At 44.1% G+C, this 25,330-nt stretch overlaps 1 protein-coding gene across 1 annotated transcript in view; it reads right to left on the bottom strand.

Annotated features, from left to right (window-relative positions):
* LOC143766163 (cartilage oligomeric matrix protein-like) overlaps window positions 1-25,330 on the bottom strand; it is an 883,353-nt gene that overhangs the window by 456,732 nt on the left and 401,291 nt on the right. The gene's annotated exons all lie outside the window — the stretch shown is intronic.

The following is a 25,330-nucleotide window of genomic DNA, read 5'->3' on the forward strand; positions in this document are numbered from 1 at the left end:
GAACCATTATACTAACGGCCCATATAAAGACTAATCTTCTGCTTTGCTGTTTGTATCAGATACAATCTGAATTTATCATAAGGAGGGAGACAGTTGCAGGAGCAGGGAGAGTGGCTGAATACAGTCTCTTGGCAGGGTTTAGGCTTTGCAGTCCATTGCAAAATATATAGCTGCGGCAGTTGACCACATTTTAATTTTTTTTTGTGAAAATTGTCAACCATATATATGAAAAAGGCTTGAAACATTTTTCTGTATTCAATTACTCATCCATACAGTATTACAAGGTATGTGGTACATTTCAATGTTACATAACTGTCTAAAAAGTGTTGAAACATTTTTCTGTATTCAATTACTCATCCATACAGTATTACAAGGTATGTGGTACATTTCAATGTTACATAACTGTCTAAAAAGTGTTGAAACATTTTTGTGTATACAATTGCTCATCCATATATTAGTATGTGGCCTTTGGTACATTTCGGTGTTACATAGCAATCCAAAAGGTCTTGAAACATTTTTCTAGATACAATTACATCCATATACTATTACATTGATCTGTGGTACACTTTGGTGGCATATAACACTCAAATAAAGGGTTGATAATTTTTCTGGATTCAATTACTCATCCATAGAGTACTGCTTGATTTGTGGTGCATAATGATGGTATTAAACTCCAAAAAATCATTTTGACTGCTGCAGGTGACTTTTTTTAGTTAAAAATAAATTTGGTTTCAACAGATCTAGCAATTTGAAAATTCGTGAGGCATGAGTTAACGGACAGGAAAGTTGAAGTGCTGATGATGATGTACGCACCTGCCAAGGGCATGGGGCAGGTGCGACTACACTTGTTGCTGGAGCACAAGAAACACACCCATTTATGAAACATAGGTTCTTGTCCCAGTTTGCAGGGAGGCACAGTACACCACTTCTGAAACAGAGCAGTGTGAACAGGTCATCGGTTTGAAAGTCTGGATCACGTAATCATCACCCTGATCCTTCCTTCCACCATGTTGAATCCCAGGAGACGAGTGATCCCACACTAGGAAACTCCAAGGAGCACTTTACAACATCACTTTTTTATTGTTACCTCTCGTCCTGCATGTTACAAGAGGGACAAGAGGAAATGCTGTTTAGTGATGCAAAAAACCATAAAGCAACCACGGCCACAAAGAGATTATTGTGGAGAACGGTATATGTTATCTAAGGAAGAAGATGATGATGAGACATAGTTGCATATAAGTCAAATTGTTGTTAAGTCAAGAAGTCAGGAGGATCAAGGTGTGGCAGTGGAATATGAGGTGGTGGATGACGATGTCACTGACCCAACCTGGGAATGTGGCATGCAGAACGAGGCTAGCAGCGCTGAGGGTAAGTTATCGACAGCACCAAAACAGGCAGTGGGGTGACCAGAGGGAGAAGGCAGGCAACTGTTCCACAGAGCAACGACACTCCTGAACAGTTAAATGTTCCCCATTCTGGGACTTTTTAAAGAGAATTCTGATTAAAAAAATGGTCATTTGCAAAATGTGCCATGTCAAGATCAGCAGTGGCCTGACCACTAAAAGCCTAACCACCACCAGCATGATCAGGTACATGTCATCTAAGCACCTGACTCAGTAGCCGAAAGCCTGGGTCAACGATCGGTGCCAGCATTGCCAGCGAGTGATACAGCTGCCTCTTCCACTGTGCTAGGTGCTTCCCAGTCCCCTGTCCATGAAACTGGCGCAGATGCCTCCCCCCTGCATCTGTCCTTGCACATTCTGAAGCACCATCATCAGGCACTTCCAAATCCTTGTCCCAGCACAGCATTCAGCTGTCCCTACACCATGCCTTGGAATGAAAGAGAAAGTTTGCAGCCACCCAGCAACAGGCCCAAAAGCTAAACTTGTACATTTCCAGGCTGCTTACCATGGAAATGTTGCCATTTTGGCTTATTGAGACAGAGGATTTATGCCGACTAAGAGTAGTAGCCGTACTCGGTCCCAAGCCACCACTTTTTCTCCCAGTATGGCATTCCCACCTTGTACCAGCACGTGTCCAGGAACATCACCAGTGCCCTTAGCAATGCACTTACTGGGATTGTACACTTAATGACCGTCACCTGGACAAGCTCTTGTGGCCAGGGACGCTACATTTCCCTGATGGCACACTGACTGAACATTGTGGAGGCTAGAGATGAATCCCACCCTGACATGGAACAGGGTTTCCTTCACGTCATACATCAGTTCCTGCACCCTCTACTGCTCTTCCTCATCCTCCATGTCCAATGTATAATCTCAGAGCATGTCCTCCACATCAACTGTGAGCGTCAGCAGGCTCTGGTGAAGCTAATTTTTATTGGAGACCAATTGCACACCAAGGCAGAATTACTTAAAGGAATAACAGATCAGTCACATCTCTGACTTTTGCCGCTGAACCTACAGACAGGCATCGTCATGTGTGATAATGGGCACAACCAGCTAGCCCACCTAAGTTGCCCCATTCAGATTTAATGGTGATCGTGACAAATTTCGTGGCTTTGTGAATCAATGTATGCTATATTTTGATGTGCATGCTGACCGTTTTCCTAATGATAGATCCAAAGTGCTCGGTGATATTGTGTGTAATAATGCTGATGACCGCACGAGCGCTCGCCTGGGCGAATCTGAAGATTGAGTCTCGTTACCCAAGGTTAAATAACTTGGATGATTTCTTGGCCGCTATGGCATTAAAGTTTGATGATCCTAATCGCCATGCAACTGCTGAATCTGCTTTATTGTCTTTACGCCAGGCTAAACGTTCTGTTATTGAGTATGCTACTGAATTCAGGAGATTAGCCGTAGATACCAATTGGGACAGTTATGCACAATTGCCTATTTTTAAAAGGGGTCTGTCTAGTATTGTAAGATGAAATAGCTCGCTCTGAGTCACCACAAGAGCTAGAGACATTTATACAGCATTGTGTGCGCATTAACATGCGCCTTACTGAGTGTAGGCAGGAGAAGTTTGCTTCATATAACCGTATTTCTAACTTTTCCCTTCCTTCCAAAGAGCCTGCAGGTAAAACATCTCGGGAGGTGGAGGAGGTGCCCATGCAAATTGATTCCGTTCAGAGGCGCGAGATCAATGAGCGCCGGGAGCATCGCCTTCGTGAAAGTCTATGTTTCTACTGCGGCCAGTCTGACCACTTCTTGATCAATTGTCCTAAGTGTCCTAGACGGCCTAACAAGGTGCTAGCAGCAATAGGGGAGTATAACAATTGTGATGATGAGTCTGTCATCTCTGAATGTAGCCTGCCTTTAAACGCTGTATTCCATTCACTTTCTATGACTTCACCCCCCAAGGAGCTTAAGGAAAAGAACTCTCACTGTTCTCTCCCTATTGAGATCCTGTGTTCAGGACAGTGGATTTCCAGTGCAGCTATGATTGACTCTGGGGCAGGTGGCAATTTCATGGATATCGCATTTGCCAATGAACATAGTATTGAAATTCAGCAAAGAGCCTTTCCAATTACCATGGAAACAGTGGATGGGTCACCTTTAATCTCTGGTCCTGTGGATCAGGAGACCATACCCCTTGAAATTTTGTTGGAGCCTAATCATCAGGAGCAACTTTCTTTCTTGCTAATTTCTTCTCCTCATTTTCCTGTGATTTTAGACATTCCTTGGTTGCGTTCTCAGAACCCAATTATCAACTGGGAGACCAAGGAGATTATCTTTCCAACAAGGAGCAACTCAGCATTAACAGAAGCTGTCCCTGAGTCCACGGCTACGGAACCACATGTACAGGTATTTTCTTTACCTCCAGCATATAAAGAGTTCTTTGACATCTGTGACAAGAAGAATGCAGATCAGCTTCCTCCACACAGGCATTATGACTGTCCCATTGAGCTGCTTCCTGGGGCAGCTACTCCTTTTGGTAATGTATACCCTTTTGCGGCACCTGAGCTTCAAGCCTTAAAGGAGTATATTGATGAAAATCTGGCCAAAGGCTTCATATGTCCTTCTTCCTCACCAGCAGGGGCACCTATATTTTTTGTAAAAAAGAAGGATGGGACCCTGAGACCCTGTGTTGACTATCGGGAACTCAATACGGTAACCGTACGAAACCGTTACCCTTTGACTCTGATTCCTGAATTACTGGAAAGAGTCCGCCATGCTACGGTGTTCTCTAAACTGGATCTTTGTGGGGCTTATCATTTTGTGTGTATTCGTCCAGGGGATGAGTGGAAGACAGCATTCAGATGCCGATATGGACACTTTGAATATCTTGTAATGCCCTTCGGGCTTTGTAATGCCCCTGCAACGTTTCATCACCTTGCTAATGACATTTTCAGTGATTTGTTGGACCAGTTTGTGGTGATCTATTTGGACGATATGCTAATCTTTTCTGACTCTCTACAGGAACATGAAGAACATGTCAAAACTGTTTTAAGAAGTCTGAAAGAGAGCCATCTGTATATTGAGCCAGAGAAATGGAGTTCCATCGTTCTGAGATACAGTTCCTAGGTTACATAATCTCTCCCCAGGGGCTGAACATGGAATCTGGTAAGATTCAAGCTATCCTTGACTGGCCGGTACCCAAGAACGTTAAGAAGGTCCAACGTTTTATTGGTTTTGCAAATTTCTACAGATGCTTCATTCAAAATTTTTCTGATATTGTCCGTCCCATTACTACCTTGACAAAGAAGGAAAAGGCCTTTAAGTGGTCATCACAGGCTCAAGAAGCTTTTGATCGGCTTAAGATCTGTTTCACATCAGCACCGCTGTTGATACACCCAGATCCAACACTTTCTTTCATTGTGGAGGTGGACGCTTCTGATAATGCTTTGGGGGCTATTCTCTCCCAAAGAACTGGAGAGAAGGGTCTGCTACATTCTTGTACTTTCTTTTCCCATAGACTAACCTCAGCAGAGAAGAATTATGACTTGGGAGACAAGGAATTGCTGGCTATTATTGCGGCTTTCAAAGAATGGAGGCATCATCTGCAAGGAGCTGCACAACAGATCATAGTGCTAACTGACCATCGCAATTTAGAGTTCCTTGGATCCGCTAGATGTCTTTCTCCTCATCTGGCTCGTTGGAACTTATTTTTAAATCAGTTTAACTTTGTTATCTCATACCGTCCAGGTTCTTGTAATGGGAAGGCTGATGCTTTATCCCGAATCCATGCTGCGGATTCCGTACCTGGAGCCCCGTCCAAGACCAATCTATCTGATGCCAATTTCATCGGAGTTATCCACGATCAGGACTTGTGGAAGGAGTGCCAGGAGGCCTATGACAGTGATGTATTTCTGGCCAACCCACCTGTGGATATTAATCTTGTCTTTAAGGGTGGCATGTGGTTCAGAGATCAACGTATCTACGTCCCTGAGGTCATCAGTCTGCAGATCCTCAAGTTGGTAAATTACTCCAAGTTGGCTGGTCACAGGGGGGTACAGAAGACACAAGAGTTCCTGAGCCGATTCTTCTGGTGGCCAACTTGCCTGTAGGATACCAAGGACTATGTTCTCTCTTGTGAGGTATGTGCTCATTACAAGACTCCTCATGTGGCACGTACGGGTCTTCTACAACCATTACCTGTTCCATCCTGCCCTTGGGGGTCTAGATCAATGGACTTTATTGTGGAGCTGCCTACATTGGGGGGGCACAAATACAATCATGGAGGTAGATGATCGCCTGACTAAAGCTGCTCATTTTGTTCCATGCACCGGTCTCCCCTCAGCTAAAGATACAGTGAACTTGGTTATACAGAATGTCTTTTGGTCGCATGGGGTTCCGGATGAGATCATCTCTGAACCGTGGAGTACAGTTCACTTCAAGATTCTGGAAGGGGTTTTGCTCTGCACTTAATATTAATGTCTGTCTCTCTTCCGCTTACCATCCCCAGACAAATGGTCAGACTGAGTGTACCAACCAGACGCTGAAACAATATCTAAGATGCTACGTCAGCCATTTCCAGGATGATTGGTTGGAGTTGCTGCCGTTAGCTGAATTTTCATATAATAATTTTCAGAGCGCCTCCACTAAATTTACACCTTTCTTTGCCAATCTGGGTTATCATCCGTGTATTTTACCTAGGTCTCCAATTAATTCTCCGGTTCCGGCAGTGGAGGAAAGGCTGACTGCGATGAGGCAAAATCTGGAGGTTCTGAAGGAATCCCTGATCACAGCTCAAGAACGTTACAGGAGATCGGCTGATAGATTCCGTAAACCTGCACCCATGTTCAAGGTAGGAGATTCTGTGTGGTTAGCAACTAAGAATCTGAAGTTAAACGTTCCTTCACAAACTTGGACAGAAATTCACTGGCCCTTTCAAGATCAACGGTATTGTGAGCTCTGTGGCCTGCCGGCTGAAGCTGCCTAGGACTATGAAGGTACATCCAGTTTTTCTTGTATCTTTACTAAAGCCTGTATCTCCTAATACCTTTCAGGGATGTGTTGTGCCACCTCCGCAGCCTGTGGTGATTGACAATTGGTGGCAAGAACAATTTGTGGTGGAGGAAATTGTTGATTCCAGGATTCGCAGGAATCGGCTCCAATATCTGATAAGATGGCAGGGATATCTCCCTGATGAAGACTCTTGGGAACCTGTGGAAAACATCAATGCCCAACAGAAGATCTCTCGTGTTCATCAGAGATTCCCTGAGAAACCAGGTCCAGGATCGTCCTGAGGCCGCTTCTAAGGAGGGAGTATTGTCAAGACTCTGAACATTTTTTTACCTTTTATGCATTACTACCCTTTTCCAAAATAAAGACAAAAAGAGAAAAAAAGCCAGCTCACCATTTCCAGCAGAGCACGGAACCCGATCCTGACAAGATGCAGATTAGTGGGGAAAAAAAAATAAAAAATAAAAAAAAATGTTCCAGCTCCAAATGAATAAAATGAAAAACTTTAATGAAAACATTAAAAACACAATAGAACAATGCTCCATGCGGACATCACCATAACCCTAGTGAGTAAAGCTACGCGTTTTGACTGGAAAGGTCTTTGTCAAAGCTCAACTACCATGATTCCAATTAGAATAAATGGAATCCTTCTGCCAATCTGGCAGCTCCAAAGAGGTCACATGTTCAAAAGGTCCTATTGCCTATAAAATGCTTGAACCAAAAACAATAAGGGTATGTGCACACGATGCAGATTTAGTGCAGAATTGGTGCAGAACTGCAGCAGATGTTTCTGCTGCAGAAACGCTGCAGAACTGCACCGCGATTTACAGCGCAATGCAAATCAATGTGAAAAAAAAAAAAAAGCTGTGCACACGGTGCAGAAAAATCCGCGCAGAAATGCCGCAGACCCCAAAGAAGTGCACGTCGCCTCCCTTGTGCAGCTCTGCAGCGCCTCCGCGCAGACCCCTCCACACCACGCGCACAGCCCCCTCCCCTTCACACCGATTCACACCGCACTGCACAGAAACTGCACAGAAACTGCACCAAATCTGCAGGTGCAGATTTAGTGCAGAAAATTCCGCACCACATTCCCCACGTGTGCACATAGCCCAAGTGTGATGAAAAATAAGAACAAATAAGTACAAAATAAATTATATACATACAGAAATAATAATAACAATAATATATAATGCATATACATCAAAAACAGTTTGCTCAATAGTGGAACATGATTTCATTTCTCCTATTCAACCCGTCAGGAAACCTAGTCCTCAGGTTGAAAATCCAGTATGCTTCACGAGTAAGCAAAATTCTGCCGAGATCGCCGCCGCGAGGAGGCTTTTTTATCTTCTCTATACCAGTGACTGTTAGGGAACTAATATTGCGTGCATGTAACTCGATAAAATGTTTAGCCACAGAAGAAATATTGCGATTAGTATTTCTAGTATTGGAAATATCATATAAATGTTCCGTGATGCGAGTCTTTAATTTCCTAATAGTGCAACCTATATATGATTTTTGACAAAGGCTGCAATCAATTTTATAGACTACGTATCGGGTATTGCAATTAATAAATTCATGAATATTGAAAGAATTAGTATTGTTGAAATCATGAAATACTTTGGTTACAACCATCTGTTTGCAAGTAGTGCAATTAACCGTACCACATTTATAGCTACCTTTGCAGTCCAACCAGGCCCCCGATCTACTATTGTTTTTAGAAACGAACATACTGGGAGACAATATATTGCCTAATGTTGGTGCTCTCCTTGCCACAATATTGCAACCCCCATCAAGTATCTTGGCTAAAATAGGATCCTCATATAATATGGTTATTGACTTATTAATGATGGCTTTGATAGCATTAAATTGTGGGCTATATTGCAAGCATACAAATGGCTTGTTGGAAAATTCCTTTTTTTGCCTATGTGACTTGTGATGAGAATGAGATGAAATGAGATCACTTTGATTTTTATTTGAAACTATGTTGTACGCCCGATTCAACATCCAATTTGGATACCCCCTCTCATGAAATTTATTGCAGGATTTAATTAAATCATTATTGAACTGGTCATTGTTGTTACAATTACGTTTTAGCCTGGTAAATTCACCTACTGGAATTGACTTTACTGTATGCCTGGGATGGCTGCTATTGGCACGTAAAATTGTGTTACCAGAAATAGGTTTAGAATACGTTCTCGTGGAAATGAACTGATCAGGGATGCCAGTCAACTCTAAATCAAGAAAAGAAATAGTGGATTTATCATGAACAAAAGTAAACTTGATATTGTAATCGTTGTGATTGATATAATCAATAAACATCGGTATGGCAGATACATCGCCCGTCCACACAATCAATGTATCGTCGATATATCTGCCATACCAATGAATAAATGAGGAAAAAGGATTGGTAGATGTGAAAAGAAAAAAATATTCCCAAAGAGCCATAACTAAATTAGCTAACGATGGTGAAAATTTGGCACCCATGGCCACACCGGTGTGCTGTAAATAATACTTCTGATCAAAAGAAAAAAAATTGTGTGTCAAAAGAAAAAAAGTCACCTGCAAAATAAAATTAATCAAATCTTGGGAATGAGAACTGTAACGATCCAAATGAAATTGTAAAGCCTGTATGGCTACATTATGGGGTATACATGTATAAAGTGATGTCACATCACAACTGAGCCAACTAAATTCAGAAGACCATTTTTTACACGACAAAGAACTTAATACATCCTTAGTGTCCTTGATATGACCCGGAATCCTGAGGACCAGGGGCTGTAATAAAGAATCAAGCCACTGGCCCAGATGTTCATTGGTAGACCCAATACTAGAAACTATAGGTCACAAGAGGACATCAATAAATTGGAAGATGAAATCATGTCCAGAAAAAAACGTAAATTTCAACGTGATTTGGAGGATTATTCTTCAAATAAAATTTATGATTGGAATGACGATAATTCCTCAACCAGAACACCAGATCTATTTTGAGAAACACCTATTACAGGAAAAAACATAATAGACGATATGTGAGTTTTAGCTCACATGAGGGTGGTTCTGGTGATAATAATCCCAGTATGTCTGATTCCTCTACTAATGAATCCATCAGCTGCAGTTCAGTTAAACACTCTAACAAGACAAAAAACGTAAGAGGCGCGGCGGGCGCAAGCACAGAAAACAGTTCTGGCATGCAAACACGCCGCAAAAAAAACACATAAAGATCAATGTGGATAATGTGTTAAATCTATCTTCCAAAGTGTTTTCACAAGAACAATTAGAGGTTCTGTCGTATGGACTAAATTTTGTTCCTGATAATGACTTTAATTTATTTTTTACTATTTTGGATCTCAACAAGATTGTCCGCAATCTCACCATTAAAAAACATTTTTGGTCTGATCCAACTATCACTGAATGCAATTCTGAGGATATTCAAGTCAATGAATTCCAGGCATTGGATTTTCATGAACAGATTTCTCTTTTGACATTGCAGGAGCTGCAACATGTGAATGAAGCGCCTGATAATTTGATTCATCAATCTGATAACTTTAAAATCAAAAACCCTTTTTTTTATCCGGTTCAAACAAGACCTGATTGTATGAGTAAATTTCAGGATGTCATTGAACGTGAGCTTAAGAACTTGAAATACAATGTATCTGCCAATAATAAAACTGGTAATTTATCCAGTAAACACAGGCAGGCTGTTGAGGATATCAAAAACATGAGTGACATCATTATTAAAATGAGTGATAAGGGTGGATTGATTGTCATCATGGATTCCGAGGATTACAAGAACAGCATTTTGGGGCTACTATCTGATGTTGCTACATATAAATTATTGTTATCAGACCCTACTGTTGCATTCAAAAAGGATATAGACAAAATAATTATGGAAGGCGTGACATTGGGTATTTTTTCGGACAAACAAGCTGAATTTTTGCAAGTGTCGCACCCTGTTATGCCCATATTGCATGGTCTTCCTAAAACTCACAAGAAGAGTATTTTTCCTCCTATGCGACCTATAGTTTCTAGTATTGGGTCTACCAATGAACATCTGGGCCAGTGGCTTGATTCTTTATTACAGCCCCTGGTCCTCAGGATTCCGGGTCATATCAAGGACACTAAGGATGTATTAAGTTCTTTGTCGTGTAAAAAATGGTCTTCTGAATTTAGTTGGCTCAGTTGTGATGTGACATCACTTTATACATGTATACCCCATAATGTAGCCATACAGGCTTTACAATTTCATTTGGATCGTTACAGTTCTTATTCCCAAGATTTGATTAATTTTATTTTGCAGGTGACTTTTTTTCTTTTGACACACAATTTTTTTTCTTTTGATCAGAAGTATTATTTACAGCACACCGGTGTGGCCATGGGTGCCAAATTTTCACCATCGTTAGCTAATTTAGTTATGGCCCTTTGGGAATATTTTTTTCTTTTCACATCTACCAATCCTTTTTCCTCATTTATTCATTGGTATGGCAGATATATCGACGATACATTGATTGTGTGGACGGGCGATGTATCTGCCATACCAATGTTTATTGATTATATCAATCACAACAATTACAATATCAAGTTTACTTTTGTTCATGATAAATCCACTATTTCTTTTCTTGATTTAGAGTTGACTGGCATCCCTGATCAGTTCATTTCCACGAGAACGTATTCTAAACCTATTTCTGGTAACACAATTTTACGTGCCAATAGCAGCCATCCCTGGCATACAGTAAAGTCAATTCCAGTAGGTGAATTTACCAGGCTAAAACGTAATTGTAACAACAATGACCAGTTCAATAATGATTTAATTAAATCCTGCAATAAATTTCATGAGAGGGGGTTTCCAAATTGGATGTTGAATCGGGCATACAACATAGTTTCAAATAAAAATCAAAGTGATCTCATTTCATCTCGTTCTCATCACAAGTCACATAGGCAAAAAAAGGAATTTTCCAACAAGCCATTTGTATGCTTGCAATATAGCCCACAATTTAATGCTATCAAAGCCATCATTAATAAGTCAATACCCATATTATATGAGGATCCTATTTTAGCCAAGATACTTGATGGGGGTTGCAATATTGTGGCAAGGAGAGCACCAACATTAGGCAATATATTGTCTCCCAGTATGTTCGTTTCTAAAAACAATAGTAGATCGGGGACCTGGTTGGACTGCAAAGGTAGCTATAAATGTGGTACGGTTAATTGCACTACTTGCAAACAGATGGTTGTAACCAAAGTATTTCATGATTTCAACAATACTAATTCTTTCAATATTTATGAATTTATTAATTGCAATACCCGATACGTAGTCTATAAAATTGATTGCAGCCTTTGTCAAAAATCATATATAGGTTGCACTATTAGGAAATTAAAGACTCGCATCACGGAACATTTATATGATATTTCCAATACTAGAAATACTAATCGCAATATTTCTTCTGTGGCTAAACATTTTATCGAGTTACATGCACGCAATATTAGTTCCCTAACAGTCACTGGTATAGAGAAGATAAAAAAGCCTCCTCGCGGCGGCGATCTCGGCAGAATTTTGCTTACTCGTGAAGCATACTGGATTTTCAACCTGGGGATTAGGTTTCCTGACGGGTTGAATAGGAGAAATGAAATCATGTTCCACTATTGAGCAAACTGTTTTTGATGTATATGCATTATATATTATTGTTATTATTATTTCTGTATGTATATAATTTATTTTGTACTTATTTGTTCTTATTTTTCATCACACTTGGGCTATGTGCACACGTGGGGAATGTGGTGCGGAATTTTCTGCACTAAATCTGCACCTGCAGATTTGGTGCAGTTTCTGTGCAGTTTCTGTGCAGTTTCTGTGCAGTGCGGTGTGAATCGGTGTGAAGGGGAGGGGGCTGTGCGCGTGGTGCGGAGGGGTCTGCGCGGAGGCGCTGCAGAGCTGCACAAGGGAGGTGACGTGCACTTCTTTGGGGTCTGCGGCGTTTCTGCGTGGATTTTTCTGCACCGTGTGCACAGCCTTTTTTTTTTCACATTGATTTGCATTGTACTGTAAATCGCGTTGCAGTTCTGCAGCGTTTCTGCAGCAGAAACATCTGCTGCAGTTCTGCACCAATTCTGCACTAAATCTGCATCGTGTGCACATACCCTTATTGTTTTTGGTTCAAGCATTTTATAGGCAATAGGACCTTTTGAACATGTGACCTCTTTGGAGCTGCCAGATTGGCGGAAGGATTCCATTTATTCTAATTGGAATCATGGTAGTTGAGCTTTGACAATGACCTTTCCGGTAGAAACGAGTAGCTTTACTCACTAGGGTTATGGTGTTGTCCGCATGGAGCATTGTTCTATTGTGTTTTTAATGTTTTCATTAACGTTTTTCATTTTATTCATTTGGAGCTGGAACCTTTTCCAAAATGGCGTCTTTGGTGTCATGTGCACTATGTCTTCCTGCTATAAAACTCCACCCCAGCCTTCAGTCTGTGCTAGAGTATTCTGCCTTGCATCCAGCTCCTGACTCTGATTACTCCCTGGCTGTATACCTGCTCCTGTGAACCTGTGTGGTGATCCTGCTACTCTGCTCTGAGTTCCTGCTGCATTCACCAGTTTCCAGTAATCCTCCTTCTTCTGCTGCTCGTATTTAATTCCATCTGCATTTGCTGGACATGTAAGCTGTTGCTGCTCTGCAAAAACCTGAGACTATTACCCAGGCCTCCCTGGTTAAGCTAAAATATTATTTGAACTGCCTTATAAGCATATCTATCTGTGTTTTGGACTAAGCAAGGACTTATTCTTGTCAAGTATCCTCAAGAATAACTGTGCTTCATAGACTTTCTGCTTGATTGCATTTTCCTCTGAAGTTCCCTATAGACTGCTAAGCTGTGTTTAATATTTACACCAAGTGTTGTGGACTTGAGTTTCTCTGTGCACCTGTTTGAATCACCGTGTGATAATATAGACTTTACCACTTATAAAACTTTGTCCTGTAGTTGTCTTGTTCCATGCAAAGAGTCTCCTGAGTTATCCCCTATAATTATTACAGGATACTCTAGCCAGAAAAGAGGAGACTGGTGGAACAATGACTGCAGAAAGCAGATTAGAGCAGGTGTTTTCCATAATTAGATCACTGCAGAAAGATGTGGAAGGTCTGCAAAAGAAGTTTGGAAGCTTTGAACACAATCAACAAGTGTTTGGACAGACTTTGCAGGACTTATGCACCCGCATGGCAGCCCTGGAACACAAACTTGCTGACATAGAGTCCCAGTATGGATGGGCTTTTCAGGACATAAGCACGCAAATAGCTGCACAAGCGACTTTACCCTCTGGGCAACTGCCACCAGCTAGCCCACCTAAGTTGCCCCCTTTCAGATTTAATGGTGATCACGACAAATTGTGTGGCTTTGTGAATCAATGTATGCTATATTTTGATGTGCATGCTGACCATTTTCCTAATGATAGATCCAAAGTATTGTGTGTAATAATGCTGCTGAAAGCACAAGCGCTCGCCTGGGCGAATCCGATGATTGAGTCTCATGACCCACGGTTAAATAACTTGGATGATTTCTTGGCCGCTATGGCATTAATGTTTGATGATCCTAATCACTGTGCAACCGCTGAATCTGCTTTATTGTCTTTACGCCAGGCTAAACGTTCTGTTATTGAGTATGCTACTGAATTCAGGAGATTAGCGGTAGATACCAATTGGGACAGTTATGTACAATTGCCTATTTTTAAAAGGGGTCTGTCTAGCATTGTAAAAGATGAACTAGCTCGCCAGGGAGTAATCAGAGGTCAGGAGCTGGATGCAAGGCAGGATACTCTAGCACAGACTGAAGGCTGGGGTGGAGTTTTATAGCAGGAAGACACAGTGCACATGAGACCAAAGACGCCATCTTGGAAGAGGGCAGTAATGCACAAAAGGTAAAAAATGAGTCCTGACAAGCTCATTATCAGTGTGCCAAGGACATGTTATGAGAGATGAAGGAGGCTGGGTTAATTAGAGACAGTTGTAGCCCCTTGGCAGCTCCATTAGTCCTCGTCAGAAAAAAAAGGCATGATGAGAATGTGTGTTGATTATAGGCAGATAAACTGCATTACACAAAAATATGCATACCCACTGCCCAGAATAGAAGAGTCATTAGCTGCTTTAAAATCTGCTAACTACTTCTCTACCTTGGATCTCACCAGTGGGTACTGGCAGGTTCCCGTAGCAGAGGCGGATAAGAAAAAGACGGCCTTCACCACACAGATAAGTCTCTGCGAATTCAATTACATGCCGTTCGGACTGTGCAACGCCCCAGGAACGTTTCAGAGGATGATGGAGTGCTGTCTTGGACACAAGAATTTTTAAACCATCTTGCTGTATCTGGACGATGTCATCGTCTTCTCCAAGACTTATGAGGACCATCAGGAGCACCTGGCTGAGGTGTTCGAAGCTCTTTCTAGCTTTGGTCTAAAGGTAAAAGCCCAAAATGCAGTACCTGGGCCATGTAGTGAGCGCCGAAGGAGTGGCCCCAGACCCTGACAAGGTCACTGTCATCAGAGACTGGCCGAAGTCCAGCAACCTCCATGAAGTCCGGCAGTTCCTCGGGTTGGTAGGTTACTACAGAAGATTTATCAAATCAAAGACTTGACCAAGATAGCGGCACAACTACAAGACCTGTTAGTGGGCCAATCCAAGAAAACCAAGGGTAAGAATACCCCATTTGACTGGGACAAAGGACTGGAGAGATCCTTCACTCATTTGAAGTTTGATCTGATGGGAGATGTGGTACTGGCTTACCCTGAATATGAACAACCATGTGTACTGTACACGGACGCCAGTAACATGGGACTAGGAGCCGTGTTGTCCCAGGTCCAGAAAGGCAAAGAAAGGGTAATCGCCTACGCCAGCAGGAAACTTCATCCCACCGAAAGGAACACTGAAAACTACAGTTCCTTTAAGCTGGAGTTCTTTGCCATCATCTGGGCAGTGACAGAGAGATTCAAGCACTACCTGGCCTCGGCAAGATTTACCGTCTTCACGGATAACAATCCCCTGACACACTTGGACAAAGCAAAACTAGGTGCCTTGGAACAACGGTGGATGGCCTGGTTGTCCAATTATGATTTCACCATCAAGTACTGGGCAGGGCACAAGGAATGCAAATGCCAATGCCTTGTCCAGGATGCCCAACCTGCCAGAGATGGGAGATGATTCAGAAACACTCGAAGAAATAGAGTTACCAGCTTTCCATTGCCCCAGGGCGACTCAGTATTCCCATCATGTGAGGAAAAGGCGCAAGGACAAACAGGACACGATGCTGAATCCCCTACGCCACCATGGATGGGCAGAGACCCAGGACAGTGACCCGGCGGTCTGTCTGGTGAAAGAACTCCTGACGCAGACATGTTCACACCCTGGTCCAGATGATCCACTAGAGACGCAACAACTGTGGAAGGAGAAAGGCAATCTATTTATCTACGGTATGGTAAGCTGTGCCGGAGAAACATCGACCCACGCACTCATGAGTTAGTTTGGCAGATAGTGGTCCCAAGACAAGATGCGCCAATATTTCTGGAAGCGTACCACGATGGAGCAGGACACTTCGGATGGAAGAAGTTGGAGAGTCTACTTTGTGGAAGGTTCTACTGGGTTGGCATGAGAAAAGCCATTGAAAAGTGGTGCCGAGAGTGTGGCCTGTGTAGCCTGCGCAGGAAGGACTGTGACAGAGGGCTCCCCTACAGCCCAGTCACAAAACAGCCACTTGAACTGGTGGCCTTAGACCACGTGAAGCTAATGCCCAGCCAATCAGGCTATGTTTATGCTCTGACCATTCTTCATCACTACTCCATATTCCTGGTAGTCGTACCTGTCAAGGACCTGACAGCAAAGACGGCAGCCAAAGCCTTCCAATAGCACTTCTGTAGACCACATGGATATCCTGAGAAGGTACTTACTGACCAAGCACCAGCCTTTGAAGCGGAAGTGTTTCAAGAATTCTGCCACTGTACGGATGCAAAAAGATCAGAACAACACCGTACCACCCACAAACCAACGGAATGTGTGAGAAAATGAACTAAGTAGTGATTGACCTACTGAAAAACTTACCTATACAGGAAAGGAACTTATGGCTAGAAAAGTTGCCAGACTTAGTAGACTTGTACAACCACATTCCAGTGAATTCCACCAACTGTACTTCAGCATACCTGATGAGAGGAAGATGCAGCAAACTACCTGTTGATCTAGACATGGGAGTATTAAACCCTGAAAATACCTCATCTGATGCAGATTGGGATACTGAGAGACAACAAAGGTAGCGCCAAGTGCAAGAGTGCGTAGAAAGAAGTCTATTACAAGCGAGACAAAAGCAAGAAAGAGACTATAACCAACATGCCCCTGCAATTCCCTTGTCCCCAGGTGAACAAGTGCTCAAACGTAAAAGAAGACTGCACAAACTTGATTACTAGTGGGAAGCAGAATCATATACTATCCTACCTTCAAACTTCGACAACACGAAAGTCTGCCTTATCAGTAAAGATGAAGGAGAAACTTCAACTGCAGTATCCAGAGACCATCTCAAAGTATGCCCTGATAAATTGAGGAACAAAGAAACAGATCCAGGAACATCTCCACCCATGGAAGAAGAAGAAAAGAGAATTCACACTGTTCTTGGAGATTATCCCCAGTCTTAGACTCAAGTACATCAGGCCATTATGATACCTGTCTTGACTTTTCCCCAGCTGGAAATGCCACAACAAAATGTGATTCCAGACCATCCTGAACCAGAAGAGACTCTGCACCAACAGGTTCAAGCAGCGAATGTCACCCCAGCAGTGGAACCAGAGAATCCACCCTCTGCTATTGGTGAATCTGTCAGACCTATGGTGAATCTAAGAAGATGCAGACTCTTGCCCACTTTACCTACACAATGCAGGCCTACAGATAGTACACACACTAGTGGGTCCACCACAGTAACAGCAGACATGTTAGATCAGGAACTACGCAAGTCTACTCGTAGTACCAAAGGTCAAATCCCAGCTCGTTACAGGGATTAAGAATGTCAATAATTGCTGTTATTTGTTTGAATTGTTTACTTATCTTTGTTACAGGTTTAAAAAATGGACATTGCGGTAATGGACAATGCTTACCCAAAGACTTTCCTTGTAAATAGTTTGGCACCCTCAAGGTGCACCTAGGTTCTGCCCACTTTGCCGGCATGGGTAGAGCCTTTCTTTGCTTCATCTGACCAAAGACAATAACAGATGTACTTTTATAAACTTGCTTTTGCAACGTTCAAGTGTCCTCTCCCATAAAGGGAAGCCAAAGTTTTATAATTGTTCAAATGTTTTTCAAAAATGTTTTTCAAAATGTTTGCATTATTTAACTTGTAAATTGTTGTTTTCTTTTCCCAGTCCGGGAGTACTGGATTTAACGGGGGGGGAGTGCGGCGCCCCAGGGTCCTGGTCGTCGCAGTGGTATTGCTTTCCTCTCGGGGAGAGTGATGCTACATTTGGAGGCAAAGAAGGATAACTGCATCCAGGTATCACAAACATGCAACACAATTCACACTCCAGACCACCAGGGGGAGCTTCTGCTCCTATTTATTAGGTCACTCCCCACATATATATTACTGGTAGTCTGTAGGGAAAGTTAGTCAGTTGCTAGCTGAGCTCAGCTCGGTTCAGTTCCAGACCAGAGTCTGAGGAGGATAGAAGGTTAAAGGAGCTGTGCATGCCCTCAGAGCTGCTGCTCCCAGATAGACATTGAAAGGCAGAACTGTATTGCAGCGAGCGTAAAGGAAGTCGCAGCAAAGGAGAGGATACCAGAAGGGGACCAGCCCGTAACAGGCTGCCTCCTTCTGAGGCACAGAACACCAGTAGCCGGGACACCGAGGTAGTAAGGACCATTATGCCTTACTTCAGAGACCGGCAGGACAGCTAATTGCAGGTTACCTATTCACACCTACACCCAGGAGGCACGGTGGCACCCCTCAGAGGCCGGGGCGTGCTAGAGTCCCTATAAACAGCCTCAAGCCACCAGTCATACGGGTTTTGTCCTATCCGATTACGGGGGACAGAGAGAGAGACACCACATCTGTGATACCCTTATTTGAATTTTATGCAGTAAGGGACTACACCACCACAGCGCAAGGGAAGGCTATTAATTTCCACCTGGACAAGGGGACTCTGGACTTGCCTCCAAACCGGCCGGACTCTGCCTGCCCTGTGATCTGGTGCTCTGGACTGTGGATGCTGAAGTCTTCAGTAAAGGTAAAGAGACTGCAACCTTGTGTCCTCATTATTTTCTGCGCCATTCACCATATCACCATCTACACACCGGGAAGCCCAGGGGATATACTTCACCTGTGGGAAGGTATACCATGTAGCTGCCATAACATCACCTCAGCGGACTCCCCTTAAAGCAGCGTCAGTCACCCTGACCGAATACCACAGGTGGCGTCACGAACATTCCCCTTAAAGACCTTTTCCCTTTACACGGACATCCCAGGGCCACGGTCAGCCACCGTGACATCCCCATGTGAACCGCAGAACCTGGTACCGAATACCTCACGGCCCTTGGGGGGGCGATCCAGAGTCAGTCAGTTTGCTGGATGTAGTAAACCTCAATGTGTAAGCTTGTCAGTGAGCAGCCAAAATGTGAGCTGTAGCTGGGAGAGAGGCAATTGAGGGTCTCTGAATTAAGTGACTGGAGAATCAATTGAGGACAGTGTCGTACTGGGGTGACCAACTCCAGGGCTCCACTTTTCAGCTACATGCAAATGTGACATTATCCACAATCACAAATTTATATAACAAGAAACTGTGAAGATTATTACATGAATAAGATGCTACCTTTGTCTGTACATAGTGATTCAAGTATATTGTGCCAAGTAGTGCTCATATAAGAGGGTGGTGGCTCATTCTTGCCCAGGGGCCCACCGGAGGATTCTTCTGCTCTCCTGTGGGCCAAAGAGAAAAGGACAATTGAATGGTGGACAGTGTACTAGAGTGTGGGATCTGGGGAGATCTTATACTTACCTGTGTGTTACTGGATGTGTATCTGTCGGAGTATTGACCTGCTGTAGTTGGAGCGCCCGCTAGGACCGTGAGGTACTCGGTACTGGGCCGGTTCTTAAAGGGATGTGTCACAGTGGCAGTGACCCGGTCCGTGGCCCTGGGCGTCCAATAAAAGGGGTTAATGAAGATGGGAAATAAAGTCTAAAGAGTAGTGTTCGTGACACCCCTTGTGGTACTCGGACCAGGAATGACCGATGCTGCTTAAAGGGGTCCTCTGGGGATGATGGTATTGCAGCAGATGTGGTATAGTTCCCCACAGGTAGAACTTGGTCCCCAGGGCTCCCGTTGCAGTTGGTAAAGATGAAAGATGGTGAAGTGGAGAAAAAAATTAGAGGACACAAGGTTGCAGTCTCTTTACCTTTTACTGATGCAGTTCAGATACAGGTTACAGGTGGTCTTTGGAATCCGGGCAGCCTGGAAGGAATTCCGAATCCCCCTAGCCAGGTGGGGTTGGAAGCCTTCCTTACTGTGCTGTGTTCTAAGTTCCTTGCTGTCTGAGACTTCACACAAGGTTCTCTCTTTCTCTCTGTCCCTTTTAGGTGGACATTACCCACATTGCAGGCAACTCGAGCCTTTTTACAGGTGTCCATTCTCGTGGTGACTCCGGGCTCTATGTGCTGCTGTGTCTTTGGGTGTAATGGTGGCCAGGAGACTTGGAATCTCCTGCCCGCCGGTTTCTGCTGTGGGGCATACAGTTACCCCACAACCTCGGAATTCTAGCCTCCGTCTTCTGTGCTTGATCCTAGAGTGAGCCCAATCACAGCTCCACTCCAGTTTCTCTCTCTCCTCCTTTGCTCCTTCTCCCCTCACTGTCTCCTACTACTGTCTGACTTTGTCAGGAGCTGCAGAGCCGCATGTCTGCTCAGCTCCAGCTCTCCTCCCAGACTGCCCTAACATCTCCTCCAGCCAGAATATATATAGGGAAGCTCCCCTCAAACTGAGTCTGAAGCTCCCCCTTTTGGCCTGGAGTCTGAACAGTGTTGTATGTACGTGTTACCTGCTAAAGGGATCTTCCTCGCTTCCAGGTATGGCATCACCCTCCCCGTGAGGAAGGCAAAACCACTATAACAATCGGCTTTCTGGGTTGTTACATTCCACCCCCCCCATTAAACCCAGCAGTCCCAGACTGGGAAAAACATAAACAATAAATTGGTTAAGACATGCAAACATTTTGAAATATGCATTTTAACTGTAACAGGTAAACAATACAAATTTTTCTTCCTTTTATGGGAGGTGCCTTTCTTGAACATTGTATAACTATAAAAGTACAAAAAGTGCAAAATATAACATTTTACACAAGTCTATGTAGCAGGATCTCTGTCTTTCTCACTAACAGTTTTTTTTCCAGGATAGGTCCTCATGCATCTTACTGGACTTGAGGCCAGCCGGATCTCCTCCTTTGGGGACACTTGCATGGACTGCACGGATTTGGCTAGTGCAGCCACACTTTTGGGTCAGTTCCTGGAGCTGAAGACGCAGTCCTGCAGCAGGGTCATTAGCCAGGGTTTTTACATTGGCCTCAACGGAGGCCTCAGGAAAAGATGCTGCCTCTTGGTGATATGTAATTGATAATGGCATTATGGGGACTGCGGCGGCGGGTGCCACATCTCACTACTCTCTGGAGGCTGCGTCTGCTTCTGCCGCCGGATTCTGCTGTACTATGGGGGCTGCAGCTGCATCCACCACTGAATCTTGAGGGGCTATGAGGGCTGTGGCTGTGTCCGCCACTAACTCTCCACCTGAGCTGGACATGCTCCTCCCTCTTAGTTAACCTCAGCCAGGCCCGACGTTCTGTTACCTTGATCAGCGGCTGCTCCGCCTGCGGGCTGGGAGAACTCCTTCCGGTCTCCAAGTCAGGGTTTCCTGCTTTCCACCAGCTCACCACAGAACATGCCAGAGCTTCACTTTGCACTCTTTCTTCTGGGTGCCGCCCATGACGGCATGCCCCTTCGGCTTCCTGCGCGCCATGTGGCGCTGTAATGGCAGCAAATTAACAGGTCAACACAGTTTATGGCACACAGGACCCAGTCTGTTGGGTCGGTCCATCCTGTTTGTGACGCCAAGTTGGAGCACCCACTAGGACAGTGGGGTACTCAGAACTGGGCTGGTTCTTAAAGGGATGTGTCACAGTGGCAGTGACCTGGTCCATGGCCCTGGGCGTCCAATAAAAGGGGTTAATGAAGATGGGAAATAAAGTCTAAAGAGTAGTGTTCGTGATGCCACTTGTGGTACTCGACCAGGAATGGACGACACTGCTTAAAGGGGTCCTCTGGGGATGATGGTATTGCAGCAGAGGTGGTATAGTTCCCCAAAGTTAGAACTTGGTCCCCAGGGCTCCCGATGTAGTTGGTAGAGAATAGAAGATAGATGGTGAAGTGCAGGAAAGAATTAGAGGAAACAAGGTTGCAGTCTCTTTACCTTTTACTGATCCAGTTCAGGTACAGGTTACAGGTGGTCTTTGGAATCTGGGCAGCCTGGAAGCAATTCAGAATCCAGCCAGGCGGGGTTGGAAGCTTTACTTACTTTGCTGTGTTCTAAGTTCCTTGCTGTCTGAGACTTCACACAAGGTCCTTTCTTTCTCTCTGTCCCTTTTAGGTGGACACTGCCCGTATAGCAAGCAACTAGAGCCTTTTTACAGGTGTCCCTTCTCATGGTGACTCCAGGCTCTATCTGCTGCTGTGCCTTCAGGTGTAGAGGTGGCCAGGAGACTTGGAATCTCCTGCCCACCAGTTTCTGCTGTGAGGCATACAGTTACCCCCGCAACCTCAGAATTCCGGCCTCCGGCTTCTGTTCTTGATCCTGAAGTGAGCTCAATCGCAGCTCCACTCCAGTTTCTCTCTCTCCTCCTTTGCTCCTTCTCCCCTCACTGTCTACTACCACTGTCTGACTCTCCTGTCAGGAGCTGCAGAGCTGCATGTCTGCTCAGCTCCAGCTCTCCTCACAGACTCCCTTAACTCCTCCTCCAGCCAGAATATATATAGGGAAGCTCCCCTCAAACTGGGTCTGGAGCTACCCCTCCTGGCCTGGAGTCTGAGCAGTGTTGTATGTACATGTTACCTGAAAAAAGAGATCTTCCTCACTTCCAGGCATGGCATCACCCTACCTGTTAGGAAGCAAATACCACTGTAACAACCGGCTTCCTGGGGTGTTACATATGTACTATACTTTAACAGAACCAGAGCACATGTTTCAAAAAAGAAAACAACAAAGGGCTAATTACCACTAAATAGTGTAAAACGACCCAAAGCCTACAGAGGAGGCCACCCACTCCATGCTATTAATGAGAACAAAGAGGATACAGGAGTATACTGGGTATTCAAATTTATTAAATATACAAAAATGTAAATACACACATAGACTACATAAATGTGAAGCATACATAAAAAATACATACAAAATGCCTAAGGATGGAGACAAGTTCTCTCCCGGGTGAACAGAGCCCAGAAAATCAATCTGTCTGCATGCCACGGCAGACTGATAGAGTGTAATGCGCGTTTCGCTGGGATAATTAGCTGCGTTACACTCTATCAGTCTGCCGTGGCATGCAGACAGATTGATTTTCTGGGCTCTGTTCACCCGGGAGAGAACTTGTCTCCATCCTTATGCATTTTGTATGTATTTTTTATATATGCTTCACATTTATGTAGTCTATGTGTGTATTTACATTTTTGTATATTTAATAAATTTGAATACCCAGTATACTCCTGTATCCTCTTTGTTCTCATATGTACTATACTTTCCTGCTGTGCTTACCATTGTGCCAAAGCTCGCTTGGTTTGTGCTAAAGGCCATTCAGGGTTTATGGAGCTAATAAACCTTGCCTTTGGTCACTCTGCTCACTCTTTCTAACCTCCTCCTAGTCGCTGGGGACATCTCTCCCAACCCCCCCCCCCCCATGTTATAGCAAGTCAAACCTCCCAACTGCTACACTCAGAAACACCTCTAACCTAATTAATATCCCCTTGAATACCATCTGTCTCCTTCAATTGTGCCCTTTGGAATTCTCGTTTTGTGTGTAGTAAACTCTCCTTCATCCATGACTTTTTCCATTCTAATTCTCTTAATCTCCTGGCTCTTACTGAAACCTGGATCCAGAAGTCAGACACCACTGCTGCTGCTGCTCTTTCATATGGTGGACTACACTTTACTCATACACCAAGATCGGACAACAGAGCAGGTGGAGGCGTTGGTCTGCTAATTTCACCCAAATGTGCCTTTCAGGTTATCCCCCAAGTACCCTCACTTGTCTTCCCTTCTTTTGAGGTCCATGCGGTCAGACTCTACATCCCATTCTCCATGCGTGTGGCGGTGGTGTATCGTCCTCCCAGCCCCTCCCATCAGTTCCTGGATCACTTTGCCACCTAGCTTCCTCAATTTTTTTCCTGTGACATCCCAACCCTCATCATGGGTGATTTCAACATCCCCATTGCTTTTCCCCTCTCCCCATCTGCTTCTCACTAGGGTTGAGCGAAACGGATCGGACAAATTCAAAAATCGCCGACTTTCGGCAAAGTCGGGTTTCATGAAACCCGACCCGATCCTAGTGTGGGATCGGCCATGAGGTCGCCAATCTGCGCGCAAAAGTCACATTTCATATGACGCTTTCAGCACAATTTTTCAGCCAATGAAGGAGGACCAGAGTGTGGGCAGCGTGATGACATAGGTCTCGGTCCCCACCATCTTACAGAAGGGCATGACAGTGATTGGCTTGCTTTCTGCGGCATCACAGGGGCTATAAAGGGGCATGCATGCCGACCGCCATCTTACTTCTGCCGATCTTAGCATAGGGAGAGGTTGCTGCAGCTTCATCAGAAGAAGGGATATAGTTAGGGAGGGAAGATTAACCCCCAAACTGCTTGTGCTGTAGCAATTTCCACTGTCCAACACCACCTTTTTTTTGCAGGGACAGTGGAGGCTATATTTTTGTGCATCAGCTCTGTAGCTTATTAGGCTGCCTTACAAGTCTCCCTGATAGCTGCATTGCTGTTTGCACGCTGCTGTGCAAACCAAGTGCTTTTTTAAAAGCAAAATTCCTGTTGCTCCTTTCTGCACAGTTATCTTGTTTATTTGTCCACACTTTTGTGTGCAGCAGTCCTTTTTATTGCTGCCATACTTGTCCTGAGATCATTGTAGGGAGATTGAAATTGTACTACAGTCCTTGTATTTTTTCACATATCTTCCAGCCACTTACATTGTGTTGTTTTATACACTGGGCCTGGGTTTTGGTTCAGTCTCCCCCCAAAAAAAGTGAGATTCAAATTCTCACAAAGTGGATATACTTCAGTCCTGTTAGTTTGTCGTATGTCAGCCAGCCACTTTCTGCCACTTAGATTGCGTTGTTATATACACTGGGCCTGAGTTCTGGTTCAGTCTCCCCCCCAAAAAAGTGAGATTCATATTCTCACAAAGTAGATATACTTCAGTCCTGTTAGTTTGTTGTATATCAGCCAGCCACTTTCTGCCACTTACATTGTGTTGTTTTATGCACAGGGCCTGAGTTTTGGTTCAGTCTCCCCCAAAAAAAGGGAGATATATATTCTCAACAAGTTTATATACACCTTCTACCTTGTTTTACAGTACCATATAACGGTTGTTATTTTGGTTAGATTTTCCAAAAAATTAGGAAGTCTGGAAGAGCCCGTGGGCGGTGGTTGCCAGCTGGTACTGATGGTGGTGGTGCATCTGGTGGTAGTGGCAAAAGCACAATAGCACCTAAGGCTGGAGGTGTTGAGCCAGCGTCATCGTCTGGCTACACAAGGCCTTGAAGGCTCCCTTATCTGGGAGTAGGAAAACCGCTTTTAAAGCCAGAGTAGCAGGAAAAAGTTTTAGCTTTCCTTGCTGACTCAGCCTTAGCTCTTTCGCCTCCTCTTCAGAAAGTTCCAAATATAAAATATCATGCCACATGAGAACCTTGA

The sequence above is a fragment of the Ranitomeya variabilis genome, chromosome 1 (genome assembly GCF_051348905.1).
Source record: "Ranitomeya variabilis isolate aRanVar5 chromosome 1, aRanVar5.hap1, whole genome shotgun sequence".
Lineage (NCBI taxonomy): Eukaryota > Metazoa > Chordata > Amphibia > Anura > Dendrobatidae > Ranitomeya > Ranitomeya variabilis.